Raw genomic sequence first — 16047 nt, forward strand, 5'->3', positions numbered from 1 at the left:
TGAGTATTTTGGTGTTGTCATGTCGACCGATCTCACAAATATACATTCATGATATCGTTGCACAAAAGATCTATTATTTTGTATTCCGAGTATAATGCAANTCCGGCTACCCACCATGTGATGCACAAATAATTAATTTACTGAGGGGAAGTAATAATTCATTCCGACTCAGTGGTTGAGAAATGGTATTTGAGTTATTATATGGTTTAAAATTATTAATATTGCGGGTTCAGGCGGGCAGTACCAGAGCACAGGCGTGCGTGTTGTGTGATTTTATAGTTTTTTTAAGACAATTCAATATGATAAAATATGGATAATATCATAATGGTAAAAAGTAACTAAGGGTCATATTAGACTTTGAAATCATTATATTTAAATGAGTCAAATCATAATTGTAAAAACTGAAGACAGACTAAATGCAATTTTAAATAATGAAAAAGAAAGAAAAAAGACAAAGGGACTAAAATTTAATTTAAAATAATGAAATTTAAAAAAGAAAATGACAAAATATAAGACCCATGAGACAATATTTTGACTTTATGATCAATATTTTTAATAAATAGTAATACATTAAATTAGAGATGATATATCGTATCATATTGCATATCGATGAAATGCGGTTTCTGATTATATAACTATAAAAGACTAGGAACTATTCGTAAACCTCAAAAAACTTGTGTGTAATGTCAATATATAATTTTTTGGGCTAAAAATAAAATTTTGTGTAAACAATTATATTATAAATGAAGTAGAAATCATGATTTGAAGATGAATTTTACAAAGTAATGATTCTCATTCTTTGTATTACTTGAATAATATTTTAGCTAGGTAGATCAACAATATTGGTCAACAAATTATAGAATCAAATTCTAGAGATTTTATTTGGGTACCTCAATCAAAGTCCAATGAATATTTCTTTAGTTCCTTTCTTCTTTTTAATTTTATTTTATATTCAATAAATTACATATTTCATTAAAACTAAAATAATTGAGTCAGGAAAAAAATCGCTCTTTATTATTTATATATTTATCGTTCTGATTTTTTTTTTCTAGAATATCATTCATAATGATGACTTTGCTTACTTTATTCGCTTTTATTTTAAAATTGCAAAAAACTCCGATCGTGTCCAAAAATGTCGAGAATAAAGTTATGAAATAAAAGTAATTATAAAACGCCACCTTTTCATATCAATATTTATTTAAATTTTGGATATCATAAACTTTATTTATTTTAATATACCAATCATTTGCTAGAGTCACGTACTTATATGATTTACAAATTATCGTGTTAGTCTGAAATTTTACAAAATACACGTAAAAAAAATAACAGTGGCGACTCCTGTCATTAAAAATTAAGAGTAAGTCTCTTGTGAGACGATCTCATGAATCTATATCTGTGAGACGAGTGAACCCTACTGATATTAACATAAAAAGTAATACTCTTAACATAAAAAGTAATATTTTTTCATGAATTATCTAAATAAGAGATCCGTCTAATAAAATATGACCCGTAAAACCTTCTCACACACGTTTTTGTCAAAATATGTATCGCTCCACATCAATGTCAATGCGACCCCATGTGATTGACTTAATGGGACACTTCAGGTGCGGTTGTTGTAATTAGATGGGTAGATCCCACATCTGATGCTAATTCTAATATTGTCAATATTCTTATCACATATGTTATATCCGATGTAACGAAGTTACCGTGGTAATAATTGGAAAGCGTAAATTGATCACTTCCAAGTTGGGAAAAGTTTGAGAAAATCTTTGGAGCAAATCTGGTCAGATCTTGCTTTGTGTGTTGCAGATTTTGGTGGGCCTCACTGAGATTCTCCATTAATCTCTCTCCCTTCACCGTATTCAAAAAACCAAATCAAAACCCCACTCGTAATATAATTTTAAAAAGCATGCACAGTTTCTTTCTTTTTGTCATTTAATTATTACTTGAGAATATTGGTGGCAATGGGTATGGCTGCAGCTGCAACGAAGTCTCAGTTTCATGTTTTGGCTGTTGATGATAGATTAATTGACAGAAAATTGATCGAGAAATTGCTTAAAACTTCTTCTTACCAATGTACAGCCAGATTCTGGTTTCTTTGAATTACATAAATTCATAAAAATCACTCATAAATGTCTTAAACGTCATTTCTCGGCTAAGTAGGCTGAAGGGCTACAACATAAATTTATTATTTCTCGGTTACTCGAACCTTATGTTTATCATTTCCTGTTTACTCGAAAATTGTGTTTACCATTTTCTGGTTCATCTTTTTACCTTATGTTCTAACCAAAGACTCTTTTATTTCATTAAATTCCGAAAATTAAATAGATATTTTATTATCTCAATTTCATTCCAAGTTACAAATAAATATAGATCATGTCATAGTAAGGTAGTATGATTTAGCACGAATGATTTAGCTTGTCATTCAGGCTTATATATGAAATATAAATATTAAAAACAGTAAATAAAAACAGAAAATAAAACCAGTAAACTTACAGAGTTGTAATCAATAGAAAAGCCTTGATTGAATAAGTGGAAGCTTTTATTAAGAAGGGTTGTTTACAAGAGAGGAATAGAGGGGAACAAACTCGACCATATTTCTAAGAACACAGAATAAACCAATATATAGATGGAAGAGCCGGACATGAAACGCAGGATTCCAACTAAAAATATAAACAGTACAATGCTTTATTAAAGCAAATAGTAACATTGTTACAAAATTCAAAAAGTCTACAGTGATTGTGATATGCCACTCACTTGTTGATGCGATATGTCACTTGTTGATGTGATATGCCACCCATTTGATGACGATACGGCTTGATTAAAGACGAATATTCTAATCATCTTTAATATTATTTTTTAGAGAATTTTTGAAATTTTCAAAGATATCATTAATCTGAGAAAATTGAGGAATATCATCTTCTGGGTCTTCTGCATCTTGCATCTGCATTAGATGAATAAATTGATTTTCACTAGAATCAGACGCCATAGATTTATCTGATTTTGAGTCTGAGCATCCAATATTCTTATAAATATCCTTATTCATTTCTTCAATATAAACCTCAATCATTTTTTCTTTTGAATAAATCTCAGAATATTTCTGAGTAAGAATATTAAATAGACTCATAGAGGCTTTCTCCTTCTCTTGTTGATTATGAAATTCTTTATGATATAACAAAATTTTTTCCTCAATTTGATGAAGAGTGTCATAGCCATAAGGCTTTCCTGTTTCTGGATCATCTCTCAATAATTTGTTCCAAAATTTAGTGGAACTAACTTGCCATATACAAGGGATACCTTCATCAGTGTACCCAAATTCTGGTTGTCATTTCCAGATCCATATGATTTCAAATTCCATGAAAAATAAACATAAAGTTTTTCCATCTATCCAATGTTCAGAAAATGATTTTTTAATACTTGAGGAAACATTTAACCTAGTATTCATGGGTTTTATAAAAACCTCTAGCAAAATTTTTGCTGATGTACCAAATATTTTTCACCAAATTAAAAACCAATTTGGAACAGGGTGATGAAAAACATTTTCACAAATCTTTAGAAACCATGTATGTTTCTTTTTTCATTTTCATAAAATCGAGTTTTATTAAAACTCTCAATATAATCCCAAAATTTGAATTTAAAACTCATTTTATGACTTTCAGAATAAAATTCTTTTTCAACTAATGGAGATATACTCCATTATTCAATAGATATTATCTTTTTAATAATGAACTTGGAGAAGTTATAACTTCCTTTTTGCTGGGTATTACTGAAAAAGTGATTTATATCAACACTTTTTGTAGATATAAGAAGATTTTCACAAAATCCTCTTTGTTTGTAAGAACCATATACATATGATGTATTTGTTAAATATCTTTCCATGATAGTTCATGGAGTTTTCTCCCATTGAGTATCTTTTTCTTCTATAAGAAGAATTAATTCACGATGTTTTGTCTCTGTATATAGAGCTGAATAATTATCATCATCTTTCAAGATATTAGCATATGATGCTGAAGCTTGAGAATCTGTATTATTTCTCTACTTTTGTTTCAAAAATTCTTGAAACTCATTGTATAACTCAGTATTCTGCTCAGTATTACTGGCTGATGAACTAGATAAATTCTGGGCTATTAGCCTTTGTTTACCATGTTGTGCTATAATATTAGGGGGTTTTCCCCTACCACCTCGTCCTTTATAAGAGGACTCTCATCTGCTTCGAGAATTCATATCTGTAAATAAAGACATTAAGATAAATATTCTCGAGTTAAAAAATCAGGTAAGTGATTATCTTCACTTTTTTTATAAATGATTTCAAAATCAAAGGGGGCTAAATGAGCCTGTCATCTTGCAAACATTTGTTTAGACACATCATGTTTAAAATATTTATTAAACATAAAATTTGCAGATTTGCAATCAGTTTTTATAAGAAAATTTTGATTATATAAATCATCTTGAAATTTTGAAATTATCTAACAATGACTAATATTTCTTTCGTCACTGTAGAATAATTTTTCTGGGCATTATTCCATTTCTCAGAATAAAATCTAATTAAATATTCCTGTTTTTTTTTTTGGGTCTATTTGTTTTAAAGTACCTCCAAAACCTATATCTGAAGCATCAGTTTCAACAATTCTATCCCATTGGGGATTTGCAAGCAATAAACAAGGAAGATTTTTAACTTTTTACTTTATATTTTTAACTGCTTCAGTATGTTTAGCAGACTAAGGTGAAGGATTACTCTTGAATCTATCATATAAGATAGCTGAATCATTGGTTAAATTTTTAATATAAGGAGAAATATAATTTAAACTTCCTAAAAATCTTTGTAACTGAGTTTTATCAGTTCTAATATCAGGAAATTTTGAACCAAATTCTATACTTCTTTGCATAGGAATTATTTTTCCTTTTCAATCATATGAACAAGAAATCTAATATTTGTTTGAAACAAAATCATTTTTGATTTTGATATAACAAGATCATTTTGAATAACAATATTTTTAAACATATTTAAATGTGTTTCAATATTATTTGAAAAAACTAATATATTTATTCAATATAAACAATGATAAAATTGTTATAATGATAAAAAATATCATTCATAATTTGTTGAAATTTTGAAAGGGCATTTTTAAGTCCAAAGGGCATAACTGTCCATTCATAATGTTCTATTTGAACATCAAAAGCAGTTTTATATCTATCAGATTCTTTTATTTGAATCTGCCAAAATTCTGATTTTAAATCGAATTTTGAAAATATAATAGCATTAACAAGTATATCTAATAAATCTTTTTTATTAGGAATAGGATGTCTAATCCATTTTAAAATCTTATTAAGATGTTTATAATTGATTACTAATCTAGGAACTAATCTTTCCTGCTCATAATGTTTATTAACATAGAAAGAAAAACAAGACAAAGGAGATTGAGAATGTTTGATTAAACCTTTGTTCAATAAAGAATGAATCTCATTCTTACATAATTCTAAATATTCAGAATTAATTTGACAAAGTCTTGCCTTAACAGGAATATTTATTTTCTTAAAATCTTCTTCATATGAAAGAGAGATTATATGTTTCTTTTTATTCCAAAAAGCATTTGGAAGATCATTACATATTTCTAATGAAAATTTATTATAAATAAATTTAATCTTTTCCTGTATTTTAGAATTTTTTAATATATCCTCTGTGGTTAGAATTTTTATTTCTTCTTTTAAAGAATTAATTTGAAATGTTTTCCTATCAATCTTTTATTGTAATTCATTAAGAATTCTATGAACGTTATAAATTGAAAAAAAATAGGATTACCTTGATAAGTTCCTATTATACCTGTTTCATCAACCTGTTTTAAAATATATATTTGATAAATAAAAGGTAAACCAAGTATTAATTGGCTAGAAATATCTTTTGCTAATAAAAAACTAGTTTGAATACAGTTTTTATCTTTGCAAATATAAGTTTTAGGTAATTTATAATTTATTTCTAAGGGTTCTCCTCCTGCATGAGAGAGAGAATGAGTAGTTTTATGAAAATATTTTGTAGGAATCAATCCTTCCTGTATAACATTTAAATCTGCACCACTATCAATCATGGCAATGAAATTTTTTTTATAAGAATTATCTATTAACAAAATAATATTTGTATAACATTTTTATGATATTATCATACTTAAAACAGATAAATGTTTTTTATTTGAATCAGGAAATGAATATCTTGAATATTATCAAAACTTTCAGAATTGATTGAATTGTTATTATTATTTTCAATAACTGAAATACGATAATTTAAAGTATTATTTTTGTGTTGTAAAATTTTTACTTGTTCTTTAAGATTATCTATTTCTTTAACTAAATCATGTATAGTAAATGGATTTTGTTTAATTTTATTTAATATATTTTTAATTATGAATAATGTTTCTATTATATAATCAATATTATATTATTAATAAATTTAAATAATATTTATAGTTTTTAATATAACTATTTATAATAAAAAAAATAAATAAATAAGCAAATTTATAATAAAAAAAATAAAAAAAATGAAAACGTCTGTGCCTAAAATAGCGCAGCCCCCATTTGAAGACAATGGGCTGCATCATTTTTGGTGCAGCATTGGAGATGTCTTAAAAACGATCAAATTTATAAATGAGACTTGAAAAACATTTTTATTTGAGTCCAAAAACTATTTCTTATTCTAGGTCTGATGTTTCTTGAAGGAAGTGGGAGTAAACCTTGTTATTACAGACTATTGTATGTATGCCTGGAATGACAGGATATGATTTACTCAAGAAAGTGAAGGTATGTTGACCCATCTTATGTGGGAAATTTTAGGATTTTAGAAAAAAATGGTCAATTTTGTGAGATTAATTTTTTTTTTTAGTCATTAATAAAAAAAAACGTCATTTTTACATCAAAATTATTATCTATTATTATAAATACGAGCAAATTGACTCAAGAAAATGAAGGTATATTTACCTATCTTTTGTGGGAAATTTTAGCATTTTAGAAAAAAATGGGCGATTTTGTGAGATTAATTTTTTTGTTTGAGTCATTAATAAAAAATCGTCATTTTTTACATCAAAATTATTATCTATTATTATAAATACGAGAAAATTGACCGTATCATGTATGAGACTGCATGCTACTTTAGAATGTATCGAAATGTGAAATACAACTGAAATTTTAATAAAATAAATGTAGATCTTTTTTAGCTGGGTAGGGTTTGATAAAATTAAGTCTCGAAATCACATTCGACTCAAACTTCAAATTTTGATATAAAATTTGATTTCAGATATATTTACAACTAGTTGGCGAACTAACAAATGTAGAATTCGTGTAATTAAATGTGTACGCATGAAGAATAATTAATTCTGGTCTAACAGTGAATCAGATTTAATTATTTTTTTAATAGATTTGTATATTTTTATATATGACATGTAAAAATTTATATAATCTTGCTCCCCTATATATTTTTTAATTTGATTTATATCATTTTGCTAATTTCTACGAATTCCCAACTAGGATCCTTATTTCAAAAATATTAATTGGGTAAGACGATGACGGGTACAGAAATTCTCCGAATCAAAACTTATTATTATCTATCGTTATTAATGATAATATTAATATTAATTATTTAAATAAATCTCATAAAGATGATATTTTAAATTCCATAAAAACTGAGAATAATACTTATATAGAGAATTCATTTATTCACTCATAATGACAATGATTGAATATTTTACTGATAGATTAACATATAATAGTGAACAAATACGTACTTTATTAATTAATCTAAAATGTAAAAATCTTACTATTTTAGATGGTATGAAGATACATTTTTATCTCTTATTTGTTAATACCAGACTGTAATAATAGTATTTGAAAAGCTAAATTTATAGATGATCTACCTTTTCTTTTTGCTAAAAGAATCGGAAAAGTATTAAGAAAAGATGATATTTATATTCCATATGAAAATTATACTTATGACAAGTTAATAAACACTTGTATTGAAGAGAGTTTATATCTTTGTAATGAATTTGTTGAGCTCTGGGTCTGACATCCAATATTAATAATTATAAATGTAACAAACCAAACGATTTAGTAAAACACATAATCCGTGGTTCACAAACCGACATAAATATCGTCAAATTAACTTAAAGGTATCAAATGTTTGAAATATAAGTTTTAACATGCCAAAATAATTCAAACATCATCATTTAGCTCTTAAGACCCGAGAATCCCACTCTAACTCGTATCTCCTCGCCTGGAGCTGGACTATGGCATCTCAAACCTCGCCTCACCTACCGTCAAGCACATGAAAACAAGAGGTAGCCGATGTGCCGGTGAGTATAAACCTAGTATGATACAATCAATAACATATGAGAATTAAATGACAAATAGTTCATATGAAATTCATAAAAATGCAATATAATACAATGCATGATCAGAAGCTGTGGGCTATCAATAAATCTCAAGATCAAGTGAATCATCTGGTCATAGGGTACCCAAGGGAAGAGAATCCCCCAGATATCCGGAGTTATGTCTCATATTGTCTTCTAATTCTCAAGTTGCCTCCTCGGCATCATGTCTATTCCACTGTACTTTAATTAATGGTATCAATTTATTTCTGAATTGCTTATCTTTTCTGTCTAGAATCTGAATCGGTCTCTCAATATAGCTCAAAGTGTGATCTAACTCAACCTCGTCGGGTGGAAGTACATGAGAAGGATCTGGATGATATTTCCTCAACATAGACACATGAAAAACATCATGAACACCTGATAATGCAGGAGGAAGAGCTAATCTATAAGCCAAATCACCCACACGTTCCAAAATCTCATACGGACCTACAAATCTCGGTGATAATTTTCCTTTCTTTCCAAATCTAACTGTACCACGGAAAGGAGATATTTTCAGAAAAACTCTGTCACCTTTCTCAAAAATCAACGGCCGTCTCCTGATGTTCGCATACTTAGCCTGCCTATCCTGAGCAGCTCTCATACGACTCTGAATCAATTTCACCTTCTCTGTCATATCTCTTATCATATCAGGTCCTACAATTGGTGCTTCAGATAAATCGTCCCAATACAAAGGAGATCTACATTTCCTGCCATATAGTGCTTCAAATGGTGACATTCCAATGCTCACTTGATAACTGTTGTTATAAGAAAACTCGACAAGTGGTAACGAATCCTGCCAACCAATACCAAAATCCATCACTACAGCTCTCAACATATCCTCTAATGTCTGAATAGTACGTTCTGACTGTCCATCTGTCTGAGGATGATATGATGTACTCAAATGCAAACGAGTACCAAGAGCCTCTTGTAAACTCTGCCAAAAATGAGAAAAAAATCTGGGATCACGATCTGATACAATTGACTTAGGCACACCATGCAATCTCAAAACTTCTCTGATATACAATCTGGCCATCTGATCATGCCTATATGTCATCTGATACGGAATGAAACATGAAGACTTGGTTAATCAGTCAACGATAACCCAAATTGCATCGCAACCCCTTGACAACCTCGGCAATTTCGTGACAAAGTCTATGGTGATATGGTCCCACTTCCATTCTGGAACCTTAAGGCTATGCAAAAGACCTCCTGGTCGCTTTCTTTCTGCTTTCACTTGTTGACAATTCAAACAACGAGATACAAATTCTACTATGTCAGATTTCATTCTTTTCCACCAAAAATTGTTTCTTTAAATCATTGTACATCTTTTTACTTCCAGGGTGTACACTGAATTTACTGCAATGAGCATCATGAAAAATCTGCATCCTCAACTCTGAAATATTAGGAATTACAATACGATCATTCACAAACAAAATACCCTCATTATTGAACTGAAATTCTGATCGATGTCCTGATCTGACGAGTTCAACTGATTTTTGAATGTTTTGATCTAACCTTTGGGCCTCTTTAATTTTAACAAACAACTCGGGTTCTGCCTGAATCATAAATACTCTTACAGGTTGAGTATCTACCACAAAATCCAAACCAGAAAGACAACATTCTTCTACTAGATCAGATACACTGCTAGTGATCAAAGACATATTACATACTTTTCTGCTCAAAGCATCGGCTGCTGCATTAGACTTGCCTGGATAATATTTTATTTTGCAATCATAGTCTTTCAACAAGTCTAACCAACGCCTCTGTCTCATGTTCAGATCTGCTTGTGAAAAGAGGTATTTCAAACTCTTATGATGAGTTAATATCTCAAATGTCTCCCCATACAGGTAGTGACGCCAAATCTTTAGGAAAAACGCCACTGCTGCTAGTTCCAAGTCATGCACTAGGTATCTAGACTCATGTGGCTTCAACTATCGTTAAGCATAGGCAACCACACGACCATGCTGTATTAATACACAATCCAGTCCTTGATGTGAAGCATCGGTGTGCACTATAAATCCTCCTACATCTGATGGAATAGTCAGAACTGGAGGACTAGTCAATCTCTGCTTAAGTTCAACAAAACTAGCCTCACATGCTTGCGACCAAATAAATGTTGCATTCTTTTGTGTCAGCTGGGTAATTGGCCTCACAATCTGTGAGAATTCTTCAATAAATCTGCGATAATATCCTGCCAAACCTATAAAACTACGTACCTCAGGAACTGATGTCTTTCTAGACCAATGGATGACTGCCTCAACTTTACTCAGATCAACCGATATACCAGCACTTGAAATCACAGGTTCAAGGAAAAGCACTCTATCCAACCAAAACTCACATTTGGATAATTTAGCATACATCTTTTCAGTTCTCAAAATCTGCAAAACAGCTCTCAAGTGCTCGGCATGCTCAAATTCAGATTTTGAATAAATAAGAATATCATCAATGAAAATCACAGCAAATTGATCTATATACCTTTGAAACACACGGTTCATCAAATACATAAATACCGCAGGTGCATTGGTCAACCCAAAAAGCATAACAAAAAAATTCAAAATGCCCATACCTGGTACGAAAAGAGTCTAAGACACATCTGCCTTTCTAACTCTTAACTGATGATATCCGGATCTTAAACCAATCTTAAAATATACTGATGAACCCTGCAACTGGTCAAAAAGATCATCAATGCTTGGCAAATTCTTATTCTTTACTGTGGCTTTATTCAACTGTCTATAATCGACACAAAGTCTTATAGACCCGTCTTTCTTCTTCACGAATAAAATCGGAGCACCCCAAGGTGAAACACTTAGTCTTATATATCTTTTAGCCAATAGATCATCAAGTTGTTCCTTTAGTTCCTTCAGTTCAATTGGCGCCATCCTATAAAGAGCTCTAGAAATAGGTTGTGTACCTGGCATCAACTCAATCTTGAACTCAATCTCTTGGACTGGAGGAAATCTTGGAATTTCATCTGGAAATACATATGAAAATTCACTAACACTTGGAATATCTGTCAATTTAGGTATTGACCTTGAAATATCAATTGCATAAACCAAGAAACATTCTGCTCCTTTCTGCAACAAACGAGTCATGGAGAAAACAAATATCAAAGGAATCTTAGCTCGAGAACCCTTACCATAGAACGTCCAGTGATCTGTCATATCAAGCCTAAACTTAACAATCTTTTGAAAACAATCTACAATAGCCTTGTGTATTTTCAACATGTCAATACCAACTATGCCGTCAATATCAGATATCTCCAACACAATACAATCAAGCTCAATGACATTATCCTCATAACGGAATTCATAACCACTTATCATTTCAGCTGACCTCATCACTTTGCCAAGTGAAGTAGAAATAGATAATGTAGATGATAATGGCATAGAATGCAATGAATATAAGGAGACAAAAGTGTTCAAATATGAAAGTATGTGATGCACCAGTATCCATCAAAACATAAGCAGGATAACTTGAGAGAAAACAATTACCTGCAATAACATTATCTGGAGCATTATGTGCCTCATCCTCAGTGAGTGCAAAAACTCGGGCCTGCTGTCTAGGTGGTTTTCCTACCATGTGGCTACCTCTCTGTTTGCTCTGACCTGACCGGCTCATTCTCTCTCTCATGCAGGAGGAGAACCCTTAGAAATAAATTATAAATTACATAAAACTTATATTTGTAAAGATAAAAACTGTATTCAAACCAGTTTTTTATCAACAAAAGATATTTCTAGTCAATTAATACTTGGTTTACCTTTTATTTATCAAATATATCCTTTAAAACATGTTGATGAAACAAGTATAATAGGAACTTATCAAGGTAATCCTATTTTTTTAATTTATAACTAAACAAGTTCATATAATTCTTAATGAATTACAAGAAAAGATTGATAGAAAAACCTTTCAAATTAATTCTTTAAAAGAAGAAATAAAAATTCTAACCATCGAGGATACATTAAAAAATTCTAAATTACAGGAAAAGATTAAATTTATTTATAATAAATTTTCATTAGAAATATGTAATGGTCTTCCAACAATTTAAATATCTATTATTTTTATAATAATTATTTTTTTTATAATATCATCACGTGCATCGCATATGTTAAATACTAGTTATTAATCAAGAGTGAGTATATTGTAAGACAAAATCTCTGAGACATGTCAACTATACTCATATTTATAATAACATGTTATTTCTCATTAGTTTTATTGAATTTGATTTAAAAATATTTATTTATCACATGTTAAAAAATAATAATATATATATATAATGTCTCGAAAATTAAAGAACTAAATATGTATTTAGGTTGGTGGTCGACATTAAAACATTAAACACGATAAGAACTATATCATAATTATCATTGCCTTAGACTAACACAATCAATCGACATACGTCGTATTTAAGAAAGTTTTTCAAAATTAACGAAAAAAATAGTTTCTTATTTTTATTTTTTATATATTATTTTTTTACAATTTAAATATCTATTATTTTTTATAATAATTATTTTTTTATAATATCATCACGTGCATTGCACAGATTAAATATTAGTTATTAATTAAGAGTGAGTATATTGTGAGACAAAATCTCTGAGACATGTCAACTATACTCATATTTATAATAATAAATAATACTTTTGGTAAAAAAATAATATTTTTTTTATAGATAATCCAAATAAAATATCTATCGCACAAAATTGACTTTTGAGATCATTTCACAAAATTTTTTGTGTTTCATATATGACATGACATCATGCATTATCAAATACAAGCTTTAATTTGATCTACAAGAATATTGCTTTAACTTATGTATATTATATTATTAAGTTAATCATCTTTTCTTTCCAAATTGCACCTATTTATAATACCTTTATTTTTATGAAAAATTAAATAAAAAATATATATGCAGCAGAAAATCATTTTAATATAACTACGTTTTATGTAAAATCTTAAATTTTCGTTAGCATTAAATGCATGTAAAAAAATTACCAATTTATTTGAAACTTTTATCTCTTATAATTCTCTGGAACTTCTGGATCAGCCCCTCGTGGTACTTTTATCCTTTGGTATGAACTAGTGGGCTACGTAGATGTTTGGTAACCTACTTAGAACGTCGATGAATTCAATTAATAACTCGATCTTCTTGCTTAATATCTTTGTTTTACTTTTCTTTCTTTCTTTTCATTTATCAATAATTTTATTATTTAGTCATTGTTTGGTGCGAATCATGTGACGATTACACATTTTTGTTTCATCCAACATTTGACTCAAGTTTATATATATATATATATAGACACACATAGTTATTTATAAGCATCTAATCTGACGAATGAATGAAACGATGCGTAATAGAAGAAAATGGGATTTGATTTCATTTCTCAGGAGTCTTCATATATATTTGAGAAACATACCAGTGGTCATCATGTCTTCTGAGCATGTGCCCTCAAGAATCAACAGGTAAGTTAAATTTTCATTATTTCATGATCTGCTCGTGTTTTCAATGTAAAAATTAAGTGTTAATATTAATAGTTAATCGCAATTAACAGATGCTTATAAGAAGGAGCAGAAGAGTTCTTCCTCAAGCCTTTGAGGTTGTCAGATGTAAATAAACTCAAACCCCATTTGATCAGAACCAAATTCAAAAATATTATGGGAAATCAAGAAACAAAAATGTCGAAAGAGTTAGAATCTGGAATCCAAGCACAGAAACAGCAAAAAGTTCGATTAAATAAAATTAACATCATGAGGAAATCTAGTGATCATAAAGAGCTTTTACTAGACAGATTAAGGCAAAAATACAGTGGTTTCACTGTAAAGACTTCGTTATTATCTCTGGCGTTTTCTCTGTGTTTCTTAATTTTTGGCTGAGGTTTTTTCTATGTTGGATGCATGGAGATATGTGTACATGTAGAACTAGATAAGGATGATCAATAAAGCGTTTCATTTTCGGTATCATGTCATTCATGTGCAATACTAGAACAGTGATATATATAAAATTCTTCAAATATATGTGTGCGCAGGTGAACGTGTGTCTGTGCGCCTGCATGTATACCTATTGATATCCCAGGGATGAACCCATCAAGATCCGGCCCAAACTCCCTGCCCATCTCTGAGGCCCACAGGTGAATGGCCCATGACAAGCCCATGTATTCTCCTATAAATACCAAGTTTGAGAGCATGATTAAGGATTCACTATATTGTTTTCAGCAGCACCCTTAGCTGTTCCCCCCATATATCCTCAGTCTCTGACTTTAGCGTCAGAGGGGCTACGCCGGGACACCCTCTCGGCCCCCTTCTAACGATCTTATTCGTGATTTCAGGCTCAGGGTAATTTCGAACCTGCGTCTGGACTAGTGACACTTGCAGGAAGCGGACCCTAAAATTTTCCGTGAGTATCACTTGGCGCCGTCTGTAGGAACTTTGAGTTGAGACGTGGAGATGGTAGGCAAGAGAGGGAGTAGAAGAGCTGCCTCAGCATCATCGCGTCCTCAGAGGGGACCCGAACAATCTCATGTTGACACAAGGCAGAAACAACCACGTCTTGAGACGAGACAGGAACAACCTCGTCAAGAGACAAGAGCTGAGCAGCCCCTTCACGAGACGAGGGTCGAGCAAATCCGTCCCAATGAGAACGTGGGGAACTTGACCCTGGAGCAGGTGGCCCAATTTATCACCCGGACAGTGGATGAGACCATGAAAAAGAATCAAGAGTCTGTGTTTGTAGAGGAACAGGCCGCCCGTCAGGAGCGTGTGGAAAATACTGAGGGCCGCCCGAGCAGGGTTTAAGAGACACAGCCCCACCAAAGTGGGGAGATTAGTGAGATGGGAGAAATGTGGAAGGAAATACAGATGTTGAGGCAGCAGTTGGGAAGCAGAGCGCCGGCACCCAAGAGAGGAATTCCTTTTTCACTAGCCATTTTAGAATAAGGGCTTCCTCCAAATTTTTGACAGTCGAATGTGGAAGAGTACGATGGACATACCGACCCAGAAGAACATTTGGGGAGATTTGAGAACGCGGCTCTGTTGCATCAATATACAGATGGAGTGAAGTGCAGGGTGTTTTTGGGCACGTTGGTGAGGTCAGCCCAGCAGTGGTTTAACACCTTGCAGCCCAACTCCATACGTTCTTTTGAGGACTTCTCAGCTGCCTTCTTGCACCGATTCGCTAGCAGCAAAAGGCACCAGAAAAATTATTTGAGCCTGTTCGTGATGAAACAACAAGAACCTGAAACTTTGCGAGAGTTTGTCCAGCGTTTCAACAACGCAGCGTTGGAGATACCAGCGGCCACTCCTGACATCATGATAAGTGCCTTTACCCAGGGACTTAGAGGAGGAGAGTTCTTTAAATCGTTAGTGAAGAAACCTCCATCAATTTATGATGATCTGTTATCTCGGGCGGAAAAATATGTAAATCTCGAAGATGCCCAGCGGCATAAGAGGATGGAGCAGCGACCTGGGAAAAGTAGAGTTGAGGGAGTGGAAAGAGGAAGTGGGAAGAGAGGCGCGGGCGAGAGGGAGGATGATAAGGCTAGGGGCAGAGGACAATTCTCATCCCATGTTCCTCTGGATGGGAGTCGGGACAAGGTGATGGAAGTGAGGGAGTCCGAGGGGAGGTGGGGAAGTCGCAAAGGATTGAGTGTAGTGCTAGATTGCCTTC

General features: G+C 31.5%; 1 pseudogene; it reads left to right on the forward strand.

The window, feature by feature from the left end:
• Positions 1-1741: 1741 nt before the first annotated feature.
• On the forward strand, positions 1742-14345 carry LOC140972324 (two-component response regulator ORR10-like; annotated as a pseudogene).
• The last annotated feature ends 1702 nt before the right edge of the window (positions 14346-16047 follow it).

This window comes from Primulina huaijiensis, chromosome 1 (assembly GCF_012295235.1).
Source record: "Primulina huaijiensis isolate GDHJ02 chromosome 1, ASM1229523v2, whole genome shotgun sequence".
NCBI lineage: Eukaryota > Viridiplantae > Streptophyta > Magnoliopsida > Lamiales > Gesneriaceae > Primulina > Primulina huaijiensis.